At 44.7% G+C, this 15,928-nt stretch overlaps 1 long non-coding RNA gene across 2 annotated transcripts in view; it reads left to right on the top strand.

Moving 5' to 3' along the window:
• Positions 1–2,156: 2,156 nt before the first annotated feature.
• The window catches only part of LOC131485239 (uncharacterized), a 179,929-nt gene continuing 166,157 nt past the window's right edge, over positions 2,157–15,928 (top strand). For both annotated transcript variants that reach the window (XR_009248720.1, XR_009248719.1), the window contains exon 1: positions 2,157–2,387. This is a non-coding gene — a long non-coding RNA (uncharacterized LOC131485239). The remainder of the gene's footprint in view (positions 2,388–15,928) is intronic.

The raw sequence follows: 15,928 nt of genomic DNA on the forward strand, positions 1-15,928 counted from the left end.
GGGAGCTGACATAGACTTCACCTCTTCATGGTATATGATGGGCAGGAGAACCTCAACTGCCCCCATCAACTCTGGTAGTCCCAAGTGCATTGCTCGAGTGGGCAGAACTGTCACCTGGGACTCTTCCAGAGGAGCAGAAACCCTGGGTTGACTTTCGTCATTCCCACTGGGTGGGCTTGACCGATGGAATCTAAGAATCAGTGCCCCTTTTCATAACAACTGTGGTGCAGGACTCTGAAGTGATTTGCGAGGCCAAAAAGCTGGGATCAGAACCTTGTTCTCCCTTTCCTGCCTTCCAGCACAGTGGCTGATATATCCCATTACCTGAATTTGGTGCCGAGTTGCTATTCTTACCCCACTGAGGTTGCCTGTGCTCCATTGCTTTAATTACAGGCTGTTATTTCATTTAAAAAATCAGCGATAGGATTAAGGGTACTGTCATTTTAAAAGCTAGACTCCTGGCCTGAAAACTCGTCAGTGAATCAGAGGACAAATGTTCCCATTGTGCTGGTTAAAAATAGGAGCTATGGAAAAAGTGACAGAATGAGATGAATGCCATTAAAGTGTAATTACATTTACTGTAAATGTGAGCCTTGGGAAGAGCCTGTTCCAGGCAGAGAAGCTTTACCCGAGCCTGTGACTTGGAAAACCCAAGGCCTCTGCTCACAACTGCTTTTATGTTTTGAATTTTTATAGTGTATATTGTTATGGATTGTACTGTCCGTTACCCTTGTTAGGGGTATCAGAAAGAACTATGTTACTCCAAAAGAAAGTAAGAACCATATAGTTCATCTTGAGTCTTAGAATGTAGGTTTTCCATTGTTCTCATAAGGCAATGCTTCTATCAATCTATATACTTACGTGTTTCTATAGATCTATCTATCTCCTGCCTCAGCAGCCAAGTATAGTAATGTGAAAGGCAGGGATTCATTGTGTGCTCATGGAAATAGCTCTTGTTTTTCTGACTTTAAAACAATGCATTCTTGCCATATAAAAATATTAAAAATATACAAAGAAAGTAAGTGAGCCTAAAGACACATAGATAAGGCACTGTTAACATTTTGATGAACATCCTTTCACGTGACAGTGTTTTTATGGATTTAGAGATAGCTCTAGCATTTTTGTTGATGTTGTTAAAGCTTAGCAATATATTCTGAACATATTTTAATGATAATACAGCATTACATTTGAAAACTGGTGGCTAACTGGTATTCCATAGCATCAGTATACCATAACTTATTTATTTAATGAAGATACCTAGGTGTCTTAATGAGCCAAGTATTATTTTGGCCATAGCTAAAAAATATTTCTTCACATAAATGAAAGACAAATGATTTCAATTTTGTGTGAGTATATAATATGTATGTATATAAAAATATATTAAATTATAAATAAAATGTATTAAAATACATATTTTAGAATAAGAGGCCCAACTCTAATTTTGCTTCCAAAATGGTCATCCAGTTGGGATTTATTTTTTAAAGCTTGGTTGGAGAAGTAGAGGAATAAAGGGCTGGAGAAAATACAGACTAAAAGGCAGGACTGGGATCTCTTTCTTAGTCTCCTTCCCCAGCATCCTTTCTCCATAGGAGGAGGAATAAGGGAAACCAGGTTGGCTTTAGGTATTACATTTCCAGGAATGTTGGCAGAAGCTAGAAGCAATATTGGGATAATACCTCAAAACTTGGAACCCAGCTTAGCTTTAGAGGGAACGATAAACAGGATGATGTTATCCTGAGGTAATAGGGTTTCCACTTCCCTCGGAAGCTGCCCTTCTCCACAGTGAGATCATGCCCATTGGAGCCTTCTTGTCCTTCATTTCTCCCTACAGTGATATAACATTAATGCCAGTACTGACTCTCTGTGGTGGTGAGCAGCACTCGGTGCTTCTAGCCTAAAACCCCTCGAGAATAGGTACTGACCAACTCATCTAAATGTCCCCTGCACTCACATGGTCCCTGCCACATAGCTGGCACTCAGAGGGCCTTTGCTGGAACAAAGGGAAATGCGCCTAGGGTAATTATGTGGATTTTGGGGGGTCTGCAATGGAGATTAATCACCACTAGGTGTCATAATGAGTCAAGCAAAATTTGGGCTCCTAGCTAAAAATTATGCTTTCACTGTGTTCATTTTTATGCATGCGTGCATTCACTTTTCCAGCAACCATGTGTTGAGTGTCTGCTGCATGCCAGGCACTGTGCTGGGTATCCAAAATCATGCTCTCACTGAGCTTCTGGACCTGGTTGGCAAGAAAACCACAGCAGGTGTGAAGACGGGGGCAAAAGCCCTATGAAGACACACAGGACAAACACCTGATTATGGTTGAGTGAAATGAGTGGCTTCTGAGAGAGGTGCCTTTGAAAATGAGTCTTGAAGGATAAGGTCAGGTAAGAAGTTTGATTCATTATTTCAAAAACACTTTCTCTTGGGGAAGTCAGGGCAGAAGAGTGACCTAAAAGCTGGTCCAGGTCTTATTCTTGTTGAGGGCTGAGCTTTTAAACCTGTTTTTGACAGAGGTTTTGACAGAGATTGCTTCTAGTTTCTTTTTTCCTGTCTGGATGTATGTTGCAGTTCAAAGTTTAGACTTTTAAGTTTTCATACTATCAGTAAGACTACCTTGAAGTTCCCTTTATTGGGCCCTGCTCAGTTTAGAACCTGGTGGTCAGTGCTGGGCTAGGCCAGAATCCTGGTCAGGGGCCAATACCAGGTAACCTGCAGTGGGATTTACCCAGGGGCCTGGTCCTGCCGGAGATCAACACTGTGATGGATGCGGAGGGTGCTTGGTAACACTGAGGGCCTGAGGCTTGGGCCTGAACCCCAAAGCAGTCAAGTTCACTCCTGGGGAGACAGATCCCATGGGTCTCCTCAGACCCACCTTCCTCCAGGTGGATCTCAAGCCTCCTGAGACAGCGCCTTCTCAGCGGCCCACATGTCTGTGATGGGGTATAGCTCAGTCTACTGGTGAGACCCATCTACCTTAACTAGGTGGAGGCTGAGCCCTTTGCAATGGAGGGAGCCTGCTTTTGTTCCATGCCCTGCAACTCCACACGGGGTTCCTGCAGGCAGAGCCTTTGACCAGAGCCCTGACAGCTCCAAAGCTAGACGATTCCCAACAAGATGGTCACCAGGCTCTGTGTGAACCTTCTCAGTAACAGGGAACTTGCCAAGACAGCCCATTCTAGCCAATACACATGGTTCTTTTTTTTTTAATTGTGGTAAGATGTACATAACATAAAATTTACTATTTAAAAAAATGTTTATTTATTTTGAGAGGGAGTGAGGGGCAGAAACAGGAGGAGAGAGAGAGAATCTTAAGCAGGCTCCATGCTGTCAGCACAGGGCTGACTTGGGGCTTGAACTCACAAACCATGAGATCATGACCTGAGCCAAAGTCAAGAGTCAGGCACTTAACCGACTGAGCCACCCAGGCACCCCTAAAATTTATTATTTTTTAAGTGCACAGTTTAGTGGCATTAAGTACATTCTCATTGTTGTGCAAGCATCCCCACCATCCATCTCCAGAACTTTTTTTGTTTTCCCAAATTAGAACTCTGTGTCCATTAACCACTACCTCCCCCAGCCCCTCCACGTAACTCCTGGTAACCACCATTCTGCTTCATGTCTCTATGCGTTTGACTCTTCTAGTACCCCATGTAAGTAGAATCCTACAGAGTTTTGTTCTTTTGTGCCTGGCTTATTTCACTTAGCATAATGTCCTCAAGGTTCATCCATGTTGTAGCATGTGACAGGATTTCCTTACTTTTTAAGATTGAATAATATTTCACTGTACGTATAGACCACATTTTCTGTATCCATTCATTTGTCAATAGGTACTTGGGTTGCTTTCATGTTTGGCTGCTGGGAATAATGCTGTCACGGACATTATCTGTTTGGGTCTCTGTTTTCAATTCTTTTGGATAGATACCCAGAAGTAGAATTGCTGGATTACATTGTAATGTCTAATTTTCTGAGGAAATGCCATACCATTTTCCACAATGGTTGTACCATTTTACATCTCCATCAGCAAGAAACAAGGATTACATTTTCTTCATATCTTCACCAACACTTGTCATATTCAGTTTTACACATGGTTCTTTTAATTGAGCCAAGATCCAATTCCCTCCAACTTCTCCTACTATTGTTCCAGGTTGTGAACTACCTGGGCTAAATCTGGTCTTCATTCTACAAGAAAGCCATTTGTGTGTTACTGGAAAGTGCTCCAGATGGTCTGTGTTCCTGGAAGGTCCCTCAGGACTGGGGACAGATAGCCCAATGTAATCTGATCCTCACAGAGTGATAGAGCAGGGACCACAGCTTCCTTTGTCCTGGGCACTTTGCTTATGTTTCTGCAAGGTTTGCATTTGTTTTGCCAATAGTCTGGCACGTGCTGGTTTATATGGAGCTGTATCAATTAAGATATCCAGGCTTTTTGAACGGGAGCTGTTGTTAGAGCAGGTAACTCCCAACTCACCTCATACGATTTGATTCCTTTTACTTTATTAAGCAGTATTTGACATGTACAGAAGTGTATGTGTAACAAGTGTTATATTCATGTAAATTATGAGGCATAGTGACTAAATGAATGCTCATGAACTTGCCATCAATATAAGAACTAGAATATTACCAATATATTTGACACTACCATGTGCTTCTCCCTAGTCCTATACCCATCTCGCTCCTAGAGGTAACCACTCCTCTGGATATTTTTTTCATTATTTTGCTCATTAAAAATTTTTTTAAAAATTTTTATTCATTTTTAAGAGAGGGGGGAGGGGTAGAGAGAGATGGAGACACAGAATCTGAAGCAGGCTCCAGGCTCTGGGGTGTCAGCACAGAGCCCAATGTGGGGCTCGAACCCACGAACCACAGGATCATGACCTGAGCCAAAGTTGGACACTTGACTGAGCCACCCAGGTGCCTCTATTTTGCTCATTTAAAAATAGCTTCCTCTGTGTCTATATGTATAGCTAAATTACATGTCAGTCATTTTATTGGTTATTTTTATTTTTATTTTATTTTATTTTATTTTCAATATATGAAATTTATTGTCAGATTGGTTTCCATACAACACCCAGTGCTCATCCCAAAAGCTGCCCTCCTCAATACCCATCACCCACCCTCCCCTCCCTCCCACCCCCCATCAACCCTCAGTTTGTTGTCAGTTTTTAAGAGTCTCTTATGCTTTGGCTCTCTCCCACTCTAACCTCTTTGGTTTTTAAGCTTTGTAAGTATGTTGTCTTTTGCAGCTTCTTTACCCACTCAGCTTTATGTTTCTAAGGTTCAGCCATGTAATTGTGTGTGGCTAGAATTCACTCATTTTTACTGCAATGTCCTATTCCTTTGTATGTTTCTACCACATTTTGCTTACTTATCCTTTTTTATAGATGAGCATGTTATAGATGAGCATGGGTTATTTCTAGTTTGGGGCTGTTGCAAACAGTGCTGCAGCTAGATACTCATTTATGGCTTCTGAACTCCAAATCAAGCTTCTCTGCCCTGCTTTGTGATGCTGGAGCTGGACCCTGTAAATATTTTGTTGTTGTTGTTAGATTTGTCACTAGGAGGTTCTGGAAAGACATTGCAGAAGGAAAGCGCTTCTCCTCTTGCTTGGTTGCAGGTGTTTCCCCTTTCTGGCTCCTATGGTATGGTTGCCAGTGGCATGTGTGACACCCAGGGGCTTTCACCTTCCACTGAGATTTGCTAATACCCTGGAGAGGCTCCCTGATCACCAGTCTGGGCCCTGGGTACAGACCAGAGGTGGCTCAGAAAACCCCATGAACACCCTCTCCCTGAGGTCTGAGTCTCAGCCAACTTGGCTCCCTTGGAGCTCCCCCTTAGCCCTACAGTATTTCTTAGAGCTCTTTTATCCCCTCTCAGTAGTGAATCTCTTGTTACTACTTAGTACACTTCTATGTTACATTTTTTTCCTGTTCAAATTACTGGTGTGATTTCGGCCTCCTGTGTGCACCCTGACTGGTGCAGTTCATACACAGGTCCTTTGGTGCCCTGTTGATTAGGCAGGACTGAGGAACTGAAACTGCAGCTGGAGGTGGCGGCTGCGGTGGCCCCAGTGTACATGGTGTCAGACTGGCTCATCTCACTGTCTCTGTGCCCTTGGAGCTGGTGGCTGGCACATCAGGCTGGCTTTGAGCTCCAAAGTTCTCAAGAGATACATTTTTACTGTTTTTTTTTTTTTTTTAAAGCCTCGGTCATTATTGCAAAATGATCCCCCCAAAAGTGATCATTTTTGAATTTTGAACTTTTAAAAATAGCTTCATCTGTAGCTAATATCTGAGAGTCACAGCTCACTGGATTTTGATCAGTTGGTTGAATTCAGGAAGCATCGGCAAGGGTGGCCCTGTCATGCTCAGGTTCCATCATCTTTTGAATGATGCTCTACTCAGTCTCACTGCCTGACACAGTAGGGAGAAGAGAGGACTCCAAAACAAACTTTTCTTATAGGAAGTCCAGGGAGACGATGTTCTGGACAGAAATTTCCTCTCACTTTGCTTAGAGTAGTGGAGCTCTGATGTTACCGGCTGCTCTTGAAATCTTTTTTCATCCAGAGTTTTTGTTCCTTGTCAGCTTAAGTACCTGAGCAGCTTACATGGAATCCAAAATCCTTTAAAAATTATCTCTAGCACCAGGCTCTGATGTCTGACAGACCTGAATTTGTATCCCAGCTCTGTCATTTACACCTGAACTGGTTGCTTTGCCCTCTGAGCTCTCATTTGCCCAGAGCAGGGATAATAACAGGGCAGACTTTCTAGATAAGGGTGAGCATACAAGACAATGAATGTAAAATGCTTGCAGGGCCTGGTGTCTGACTTAAGCACTGGTTTGACTACAGAGGTGTTGGGGGTGGGGGTGGGTGGGTAGGTGTTGAGTACCCAGTGTCCACCATCCAGGAACAGAATTTGACTGGTTGGGAAATCATGCCTATAGGTATATTTCTGTTAATGAATTCTTTTTACATTAACATTTTCATTGAAAAAGAAAAGAAGAAAGAAGAACTTCGTAACCTAGGCGCATGTCCAGATTTGTTAAAAGTGGACAGTAAGGTCATTTTATTGTTCACTCTACTTTTCCATATGTTTTGAAAATAATATTTTGAAATAATAGAGTACAAATTATCTGCCTCAAACAAAAGAAAAATTCAAATTTTCTGAATTTTCTGAAAAATTTTCTGAAATTTGCTAGTCTTTTTCATTTTTTTTTCATGATAAATTCAGTGAAAACTGAATTTAATGCCTTTGCTTCTTAAAAAAAGCTGTGTATTAAAATGCCATTTTACATAATTATTTCCATAAATCTGTTCTTCTGCATATAGGTTTGGGTAAATTCTGGAATAACATTCATACACACACAAAATTTTTAAGTTATTTTTAGGTGGTGGGCTCTGGGGTGATTGCAACTTTCTATTTTTTTTTTTCCTATTTTTTGAATAGTTTTACAGAAATAAGGTTAAACTTAGTAAACACACACACAGAGATAGAAATAAAAAAGGCTTTTCCTTGTGGAGGCCAAGGCAGCTGGAACAGCCAAGTCTGAGAGGCCTTGGGACCCACAGTCAAGGGAGTCTAGGATAGGAATGATTTGGACGTGGCCTTGGGGAGCAGGGACAGTGGGCATTGGCTTGTAGAGCCTCAGGATCACTGAGTCTTAGGATCGCTCACCAGGGGGTTCCCTACACCAGTTCTGAACTGTATTTTCTGCACTCACAGCCCAGACCCCAGGCAGAACTGTCATGCAGGGTGGCCAGTGAAGGTGAACTCCACCAGCACACTACCCCTGCCTCCTCACTGGGATGTTTCCTCTTATAGCCACTCATCTTGTGGAAGAAGGGGGCAGTGAAGAGCTTCACAGAAACTTGGGATACACCAGAAGTAGGGGGCAGCATCGTGAGAGGCTTCTGCTTGCATCCTTTCCTGGCAGTTCTTGATACCCCATGGCTTTTTTCACACATATTGCCCTTAACTTGGTGGTCACCTATAAATGGAATGTATTTAACAACACTGCACTTATACACTGCCTAACCACCTAAAAGCACCTACATTTAACACAGCATCCCTACAACCCTGTAAGTATACCCCATTTTGCAAGAAAGGGAATTAAATTTCAGAAAGATTAAGCATTCCATGGAGTTAAGCAGAAGCAAGTCTAGAGCATAAATTACTTGACTGAAACAAATGGCAAAATGTTTCTCATGTTGAATTTAATCCTTTAAATGTTTTCTTTGCTCTGTTCCCTTTCTTGGAATATTCCTCTCCCATTTGTCCACTGACTTCTGCCTGATCAGAGCCCACATCTTTTAGGTCAGTTTCTTCTCTCCCATCCCTCATGGGTTTAGGAATCCGAGGAACCTGCTTGTGAATCTGGGTCCTGCCCTTTAACTGTGTGGGTTGCCTGACTTCTCCAAGCTTCCATCTCCCCTGATGGAAAATGGGAATGATAAGCCTACCCTGGAGGGGGTTATGCTCAACAGAGTGGTCAACGAGTGGGCTGTCCAGCCCCTACTGATCAGAGCCTGCTTTGAGGTTTGGGGAGGCAACATCAGCCCAACCCTGTCCCTTCACAGAGCAGGTGGAGAGAACTAAACCACAGGTGTGGACACCAGGAGGACCTGGGACTCATCATCCATAGCTGTACTGCTCACATCTTCTTCTGGCACATGGCGTTGAAATCTCTTTGTCATTGTCTCCCAAGTGGGTAATAAATACCTGGAAATGAGGAGCTCTGCCTTTCCCTTCTCTGCTTCCTTGGGGCTTGGGAACATGCTTTCACATAGTAGGGTGTGGCTGTCAAGGACTAGGTGCTGTTTGTTTCTTATCCTGTCTTCTAAGCTCACAAATAAGCAGTAGACTCTAAGAATCCTTAGAGTTGAACTTAGAACCAAGGTGACGGTAAAACCTAGTCAGGGGTCAAAGGGCCTTTCTTCCCTTATGCTGTTGGAGCAGAATGAAGCTTTGTCCTGTGCACTCCACTGGCCTTAGTATCACTGTCAAAGTTCTGACAGTTCTTCCAGCACCAGCTGGTCTGCTGATTCCCCTTTACCATGGCAACATCTCAGTGGCCATTGCTGGCATGGGAGGACTTTATTTCTCCTGACTGCCATTATGAACTCTAAGCCTTGTTACCTCTGCATGTGGAGTGAAGCAGGTGGCCCACCCCTGTGTGTCACACCCCTGCACCCCAAGGAGGAGGACCCAGGCTGAGGCTCACACTATAAGGATTGGGGTCTTGTTTAGACAGTAATACAGGCTCATGAGTTTGGAGGATGCTCCCCCCAGCTATACAGAGGCTCCTGGAAGACAGAAACCCTTGATGGGCTGGGAAAGGTGGTCCAGGGCAGGTAGTTAGGAGATACTGAGCTGCAGGGTCCACCTGCCTCTCTGGGCCAGTAGGGACTCTATAGGCAGTCCAGGGCTGCCCCACCAGGCAAAGGGAGGGTCTGGCTGAAGCTGAGAGCAATTAAGCTGCTCTCTCTGTTGGACTAGCTGGCTAGGAAAAGGGTGAGGAGGGTTAGGGAAGGAACCTTTCACCCCACAGCCAGGAAGCTCTGATCACACCCTGTCCTGTACGGAAAGACACAGATAATAGATGTGAGAGCCAGTGAGTGCTCACAGCCCAGGCTCTCCAGATCCATGAGTTCCTGGACTTACAGTACCCTGGAACTGCAGACCACTGTGGAAATCAATAGAGCAATCTAACCTCTAATGCTTGAGGACAGAGGTTCAGAAAGGGGTAGTGACTTGTCCAAGGTCACCCAAGGTTATAACACCAGAAATCAAGTCTCCTTGACTTCCTATCCACTCCCTTTCCTACTGCCCACTTCACCACACCCTGCCTTTCTCACCCACCCTCCTCATGCTCTGTTGCCTCTGTGGGTACTAAGCTCAGAGCTCAGTACTTTTCAGCGTGGGAGCAGATGGCTGCAAAGAGCAGGCAGTAGGTGTGGGGGCTGAGGCCTGAAGTGCTAGGGCCAGGCGGCAACTGAGTAGACAGAGAGATGGCCATCCTGTGGGCAGCAGCCCACTGCTGTTTCCCAGTGGTCCTCAGAGCCACAGACTCTCTGTCGGGACCCAGGAAGGCATTTTGTGCAAACTCTCTCTTGACATGGTAAAAAGCCATCAATTCCTAGAGCTTAGAGTATCCATGGTGGTTGCCCTAGGCAACCACAGGAACAGATATGCTCATCCAAACCAGAGCCTTCCTTCATTTGAGAAAACTGCTTATCTCTGGCTTAGACTGTCTGCCAGGTTTCCATGTGCCCACTGAAGCCTATCTAGATGCTTCTCAAAATCAACACACTCCAAACCCAGCCTCCCAGCCTCCTCTCTATTCCTTTCCCAGGAGATGCCACATCCTCCCCATGACCCAAGAGGTTTGAGCCACCCCACCCACCTCTGATTTCAGAGATCTCACTCCATAGTCTCTCACGTTTGCTTGGTTCCTCTACATCCTGACACCTCCGAATTCATTCAGATCCATATCCTTCTTTTCTGGTTGACTTCCATTTCCCTAACTGCCTTCCTGCTTCCAGTTTTGTTTCCTTGCAATCAATTCTCCACGGGCCACAGAGTTGAGTGTTTTAACATACAAACCCAACTGCATTGCTCTCATACTCCGGCCTTCCACACCTTTTGGCACTGGGGTCCAGGAGCTCCTCTCTGGAAAACAGCACTGCCTCCGCAGCCCGGCCCATCTGACCATGGCATCATGTACTGTGTGTGTCACACTGCTCAATGTGTGTGTCATTGCCCATTTGTTCTGTGTCCCTTCCCAACAGGGAGGGCCTGGCCCTTCTCATCCTTGTGCCAGGCATGGGGAGGTTGCTCAATACCCGGAGGAGTGACAGAGCTAGCATGAGGACCTGGGGTAAGGCCTGGCCTTAGGGCTGTTGCAGTGGAAGGCCAGGCGTTGTCTACTGTGTCCCACAGGCTTCTTTGTTGTTTGATGTGGGTAGCATGTCTCCCTCAGCGTCTTCCCGGACAGAGCAGGCTGTCTGGCCAGTGTTTCAAGCACACATTTTTTTTTTCCCCTCTTGGGCACATAGAAGGAAGGAGAGAGGAAAAAAGGAAGCAAGAAAAAGAAAGGGTCAAATGATTGAAAGAAGGAAGGAAACAGGCATTGCTGTGCCCTGGCTTTCCAGTTTCCTTAGTATTTCCTCTAGTCAGAAGATTTCAGGCCACATAGGGCTTCATATGCCCCGGGCACTTTTGCCTTTGTGGGCTCCTTCCTCTATAAAAGAAATATTAAAAATTATATTTTATGACTGCATTGTATAAAGATGAATATAATCCAGACTGGATTCATCATCATCTTATATCCATTATTGTACTAATTTTTCCTTCTGACTTTAAAATAAATTAAAACATTTACATGAGCTCCTCACAGGATTGAAGGCCTCAGGCACCATGCTTCCTGTGCTGATGAATGTGTCATTGCCATGTTGGTCTTGGCATGGGGTAGTGTCTGAGTACCCTCAGCCTCTTCACTGAGGGGGTTCACTCTTCCTGGAAGGGGAAGGCAGGCAGGAGCCCTCACACAGTTTTGAATATAGAGTCAGAGAAAGTCAGGTGGGATGTGTGCACTTAAATGCTGTAAATGCAGAAGCATGGAAAGAAGCAGACTCCATGAGACCAGCTAGCAGCTTGTCCACTGTGTGTCCACACTCCTGGCTTCTGTTGGGAGAGTGGTCACCCAGGTCTCTCTCTACTCTTCCCCAGGCAGGTCACCCACACCCAAACTGCAAACACTGTGCCTCCTCTCCTGCTGTCGCTCTCACAAGCACTTTGTGCCGGGCCATCAATCACTGCAGAGCTCAAACCATGTAGATCCAAGCACAAGATAGAAAGGAACTAATGGTGGAAGATGCTTCAAATACCTTTTGAAAATAAAGCAGGGAGGAAAGAAACAAGATTATAATGAAGGGTGCACACATACTGGAGTTGATTAGTTCTTATGAGTCCCTTGACTAAAATTGTAGTTTCAAGTCAGTAAATTCTGGGAGAGTCTCCTGAACTGAGCATTGGACTTGTTAAAAAGGCTTCATAGAGAAGGAATTCCTTTTGGAAAGGGATGTTTTGGATGAATGGAGAGAGGATGTAAACTTCATGAACTCCAGAGCTATAGCCGTAGTCATGCAGCATTCAGACTCTTCTCTCTTCAACGGGGATAGTCCTGTCATCATCCTTCCACTCAAATCTCTACTGAGCACATGTAGTGTGTTCACGAGGTGGGCTGTGTCCCTGGTAAATCCGGATGGCCCGAGAGTCAGAATTCCCATGAGTTCTGGTCCTCTGCTTTGTCAATAGTTATCCCCCATTTTCAGTTTAGAAAATGACTAACATTAGTATTTAAAAAAATACTGGAGTGATAATAGAAGGAAAAAAATATACTAGGACAAGTCCCCAATTATGTTATTTTTTGGTTTGGATAAATAGTAATAAGTCCCAAAACTGGCAACCTTTCACCTGGAAACTAAGTTTGGCAAATCCAAAGGACTGCTTCTCCAATGAGAAGGATGGAACCTAATACTGCTTCCATATTTATTTTTGGAACATTTCCAAGGGATTAGGATGACTTTTATTATGTCTTCTGCTATCTGAAGCCCCTTTGCATGGAATCCTCTCTGTGGAGGCTCCATTTTGGTAGGCATTTTGGGGACCCTCTCCCTCTTGAGGTGCCTATATCCTGACACGGCACAGCCCAGACCTTGGGTCCCAGCCCAGAGTTAGGCCGCCCTTCTCTAGTAGTTATGTGAAAAGCCTACATGATCCTTGGGTTGGCCTAATGAATCACATAAGCTGTTGTTGAAACCAGGGGTTGTTTCACCCAGCCCATTAAAAGAACTACTCAAGTGCCATTTGCCCTGGAACAAAGTGACTCTTAATAGACCAAACTGAGAATCTGATGGCCCTGAGTTTGGTGTTTGGCTTGCCACCAAAGAGTGGCCAACGTTGCATGTCCTCATAGACAATTGCAGATGATGACACCACCTCATGGTCATGGATCAGGGCCTTCTCGACTGTGAAGCCAACAGACACCATGTCCAGTTGGGAGGGAATTGAAATGAACTATTAGCAGCACTGCAACCAAAAAGCTTAGGACCTGACCAGAAATGAAAAGATCACAAGTGAGGAAATCACAGACTTTCTGTAACCCTCATTCCAAAGTCAGCAAATTGACCAAGCTGTGGATGAGACTGCTTTTTTTCTTTGTTTTGTATTAATATATGTGTTTGAAGAATACGATCTTCAAGATGCATTAAAAATTCCACCCTGGTTCCTGTACAAACTTTGAAATACATCTCATTGTAGCTGAGCTGGCTGTAACAACTAGATCAAGGGGTGCTTGTTCCTGTTGAAGTTTTATCAACATGAGATTAAATCTGATTTGTTCCCACTTATTCGTTTGTATAAATGTTCTCTGCTGTGTAAGGACAAGGTAACCTGTATCTACTGCTATAGTCATCTAACATTTTCAAGGGCAAGAGGCCAGGGCCATTGAAAGCAGCTTATTTATGAATTATTGCCATCTGGACTTACTTAGATAAAATCATTTAAAAAAAAATTTTTTTAATGTTTGTTTATATTTGAGAGAGAGAGACAAAGTACGAGTGGGAGAGGGGCAGAGAGAGACAGAGGGAGACGCAGAATCTGAAACAGGCTCCAGGCTCTGAGCTGTCAGCACAGAGCCTGACACGGGGCTTGAACTCATGAACAGTGAGATCATGACCTGAGCTGAAGTCAGACCTTAACCGACTGAGCCACCCAGGTGCCCCCCGATAAAATCATTTTCTAATGTAGGAGTTATTTGCCTCCAAAAATTGAAATCATTTATAAATTCTTCACTTGCTTCTGTGATTTTCTGGGTTAGGTCACATGGCCACCAGAGCCTAGGGTAGTCCTGTCCACCCAAATTGGATTAATTGAATCGAGAATGGAGAAGAGATGGCGTATCACTGGAAAATCAGGATTTTATTACCTGAAGAAGGTGGAGGGGATGCTGGTCAGGCCAAATCAATAGAAGCCCACTGGAGTTGGCAAGAGGCAGAGCAGGATTCACTGCCTGTGCCTTACTGTTAAGCCCATCTTCCCATAGGTAGATACTGTTATGCCAGACTCTGAGGACACAAGCTTTGCTCCTTGCTCATTTATTCATCGAGAACTGACTCTGGACAAGATCCTGGCTAAATACTGCTGTGGATACAAAATAAACAGCATGTGGTCCTGGTTCTTAAAGATCTGGGTTCTTTGTATGGCTCATACTTCTATTCATATCATGAGCCTTGAGCCAAGGGTGAAATGATGCCCTTCCCCTTGCTGCGATCCCCCCATTTCCCCTTTCTAGCAAAGAGGGATAAAGAAACCTGTTCACTATACAAAAAGCTTCAGACGTTCACTGAGGTAATAAATCATCCTTAGGGCTCATGTGGAAAGAGAGTCAGTGGCAGTGTACTCTGTGGTCACTATGAGCGGGACTGGGCAGAGGGTGGCAGCACAAAGAACATACTGGGTCATCCAGCGTCATGTTCTCTGTATCTGGAGCTGTACCCGCCCCACCTCAGTGGGGACCAGCCATGACCACAGACTGGGGTCAGACAGTGGGTGAGTATTTGCTAGGCCACAACTAGGATTTTCTTGACTCTTTGAGTTTTTAGTTCCCTTCGTGCCAAGTATGTTTTGGATTTCAAAAAAAGGCATTTGTTTTTCTTCCAGTGAACTTACTCATGCTCTTTGAACTTCAAGATGGAAAAATCAAAGTCAGAATCCATAAGTTTCCCGGGAGCTCCTGACCTACTTTTGGGGAACCCAGTTCTTATTGGAAGTGCCAACAAGGGAACTGCTTCCAAAGGTTTCACACAGCATGCTGTCAGAAGCATGCTGGAAGCCAGGTGCTCTGGGGGCCCCTCTGAAAAGCAGTGCATGAAAAGTCATGTCCAGCTGTACTGTTTGCCAGGTTATGCCTGCACAGTGTCCAGACCAACATTGGAGGTCTCATGTGGGACCGACCTACCAGGTCACTCTTCTCCCAGCCCTGTTTTCATGCTTCTCCACACCTGACCTGCACCTATAATGCAGCCCTTAGGTCTTTTAGCTTGAGTCCAGGGACACTCCTCATAAGGAAATGGGATTCAGTGTCCAATTCATCTTGCTCTTCTCTCGGAGCCCAGTCCTAGCAACAGGGCTCCTAACTTTCTCCTGTTAAGTCCCCACCTTGCTGCCAAGTGGGTAAATGAGTCTTTGTGCTTGAACCCCTGCCTGGATAATCTATCTGTTCTCCCAGACTTTCCTGGGCCTGCCCTTGCCTATGCCTCCTGCCCCAGGTCCCAGGAACTGGAGGCTCACTCCTATACCTCTGCATTTGGGGCCTTGTCTTTCACCCCAATGACACATTGAGGTTCTGACACAGTATATTCTTACAGCTTCTTCCTAAGATCCAAGGCCAAAGTCTGCTGGCCAAGGTCAAAGCCTGACCTCCTTTCTGCATATTATACCTTTAATGTACTTTGTAGTCCCTGATGTTTCTCTCCTGGAGAGAAAAATTAATTTTCACATTTTGTGATTTCCTTTGATAGAATTGAGTGTTCATCAGGCACGCGTGCGCACACACACACACACACACACACACACAATTTGTGATGGAGCCAGGAAGCCAACTGACCAGAAAGGTTCATACTTGCTCAGGATTCACACCTGCCACCACCCATGGCCCACTGGCCCACTGGCCCACAGATGGGAACTTGTCCCATTTCATGTTCAGAGGGGGTTAAATTGTTGCCCTGAGTAGAGAACATTCTCCCTTCCAGAAACTTCTGGGCACTGGGTTTCTGCCTATGAGATAGAGCTAGCCAGGACTGGTGTTGATGAGGGTTTGTACCCATTCTTACATACACTTACCTCGTGGGGTCCCTGTGAATATT

Source organism: Neofelis nebulosa, chromosome 9 (assembly GCF_028018385.1).
Source record: "Neofelis nebulosa isolate mNeoNeb1 chromosome 9, mNeoNeb1.pri, whole genome shotgun sequence".
Lineage (NCBI taxonomy): Eukaryota > Metazoa > Chordata > Mammalia > Carnivora > Felidae > Neofelis > Neofelis nebulosa.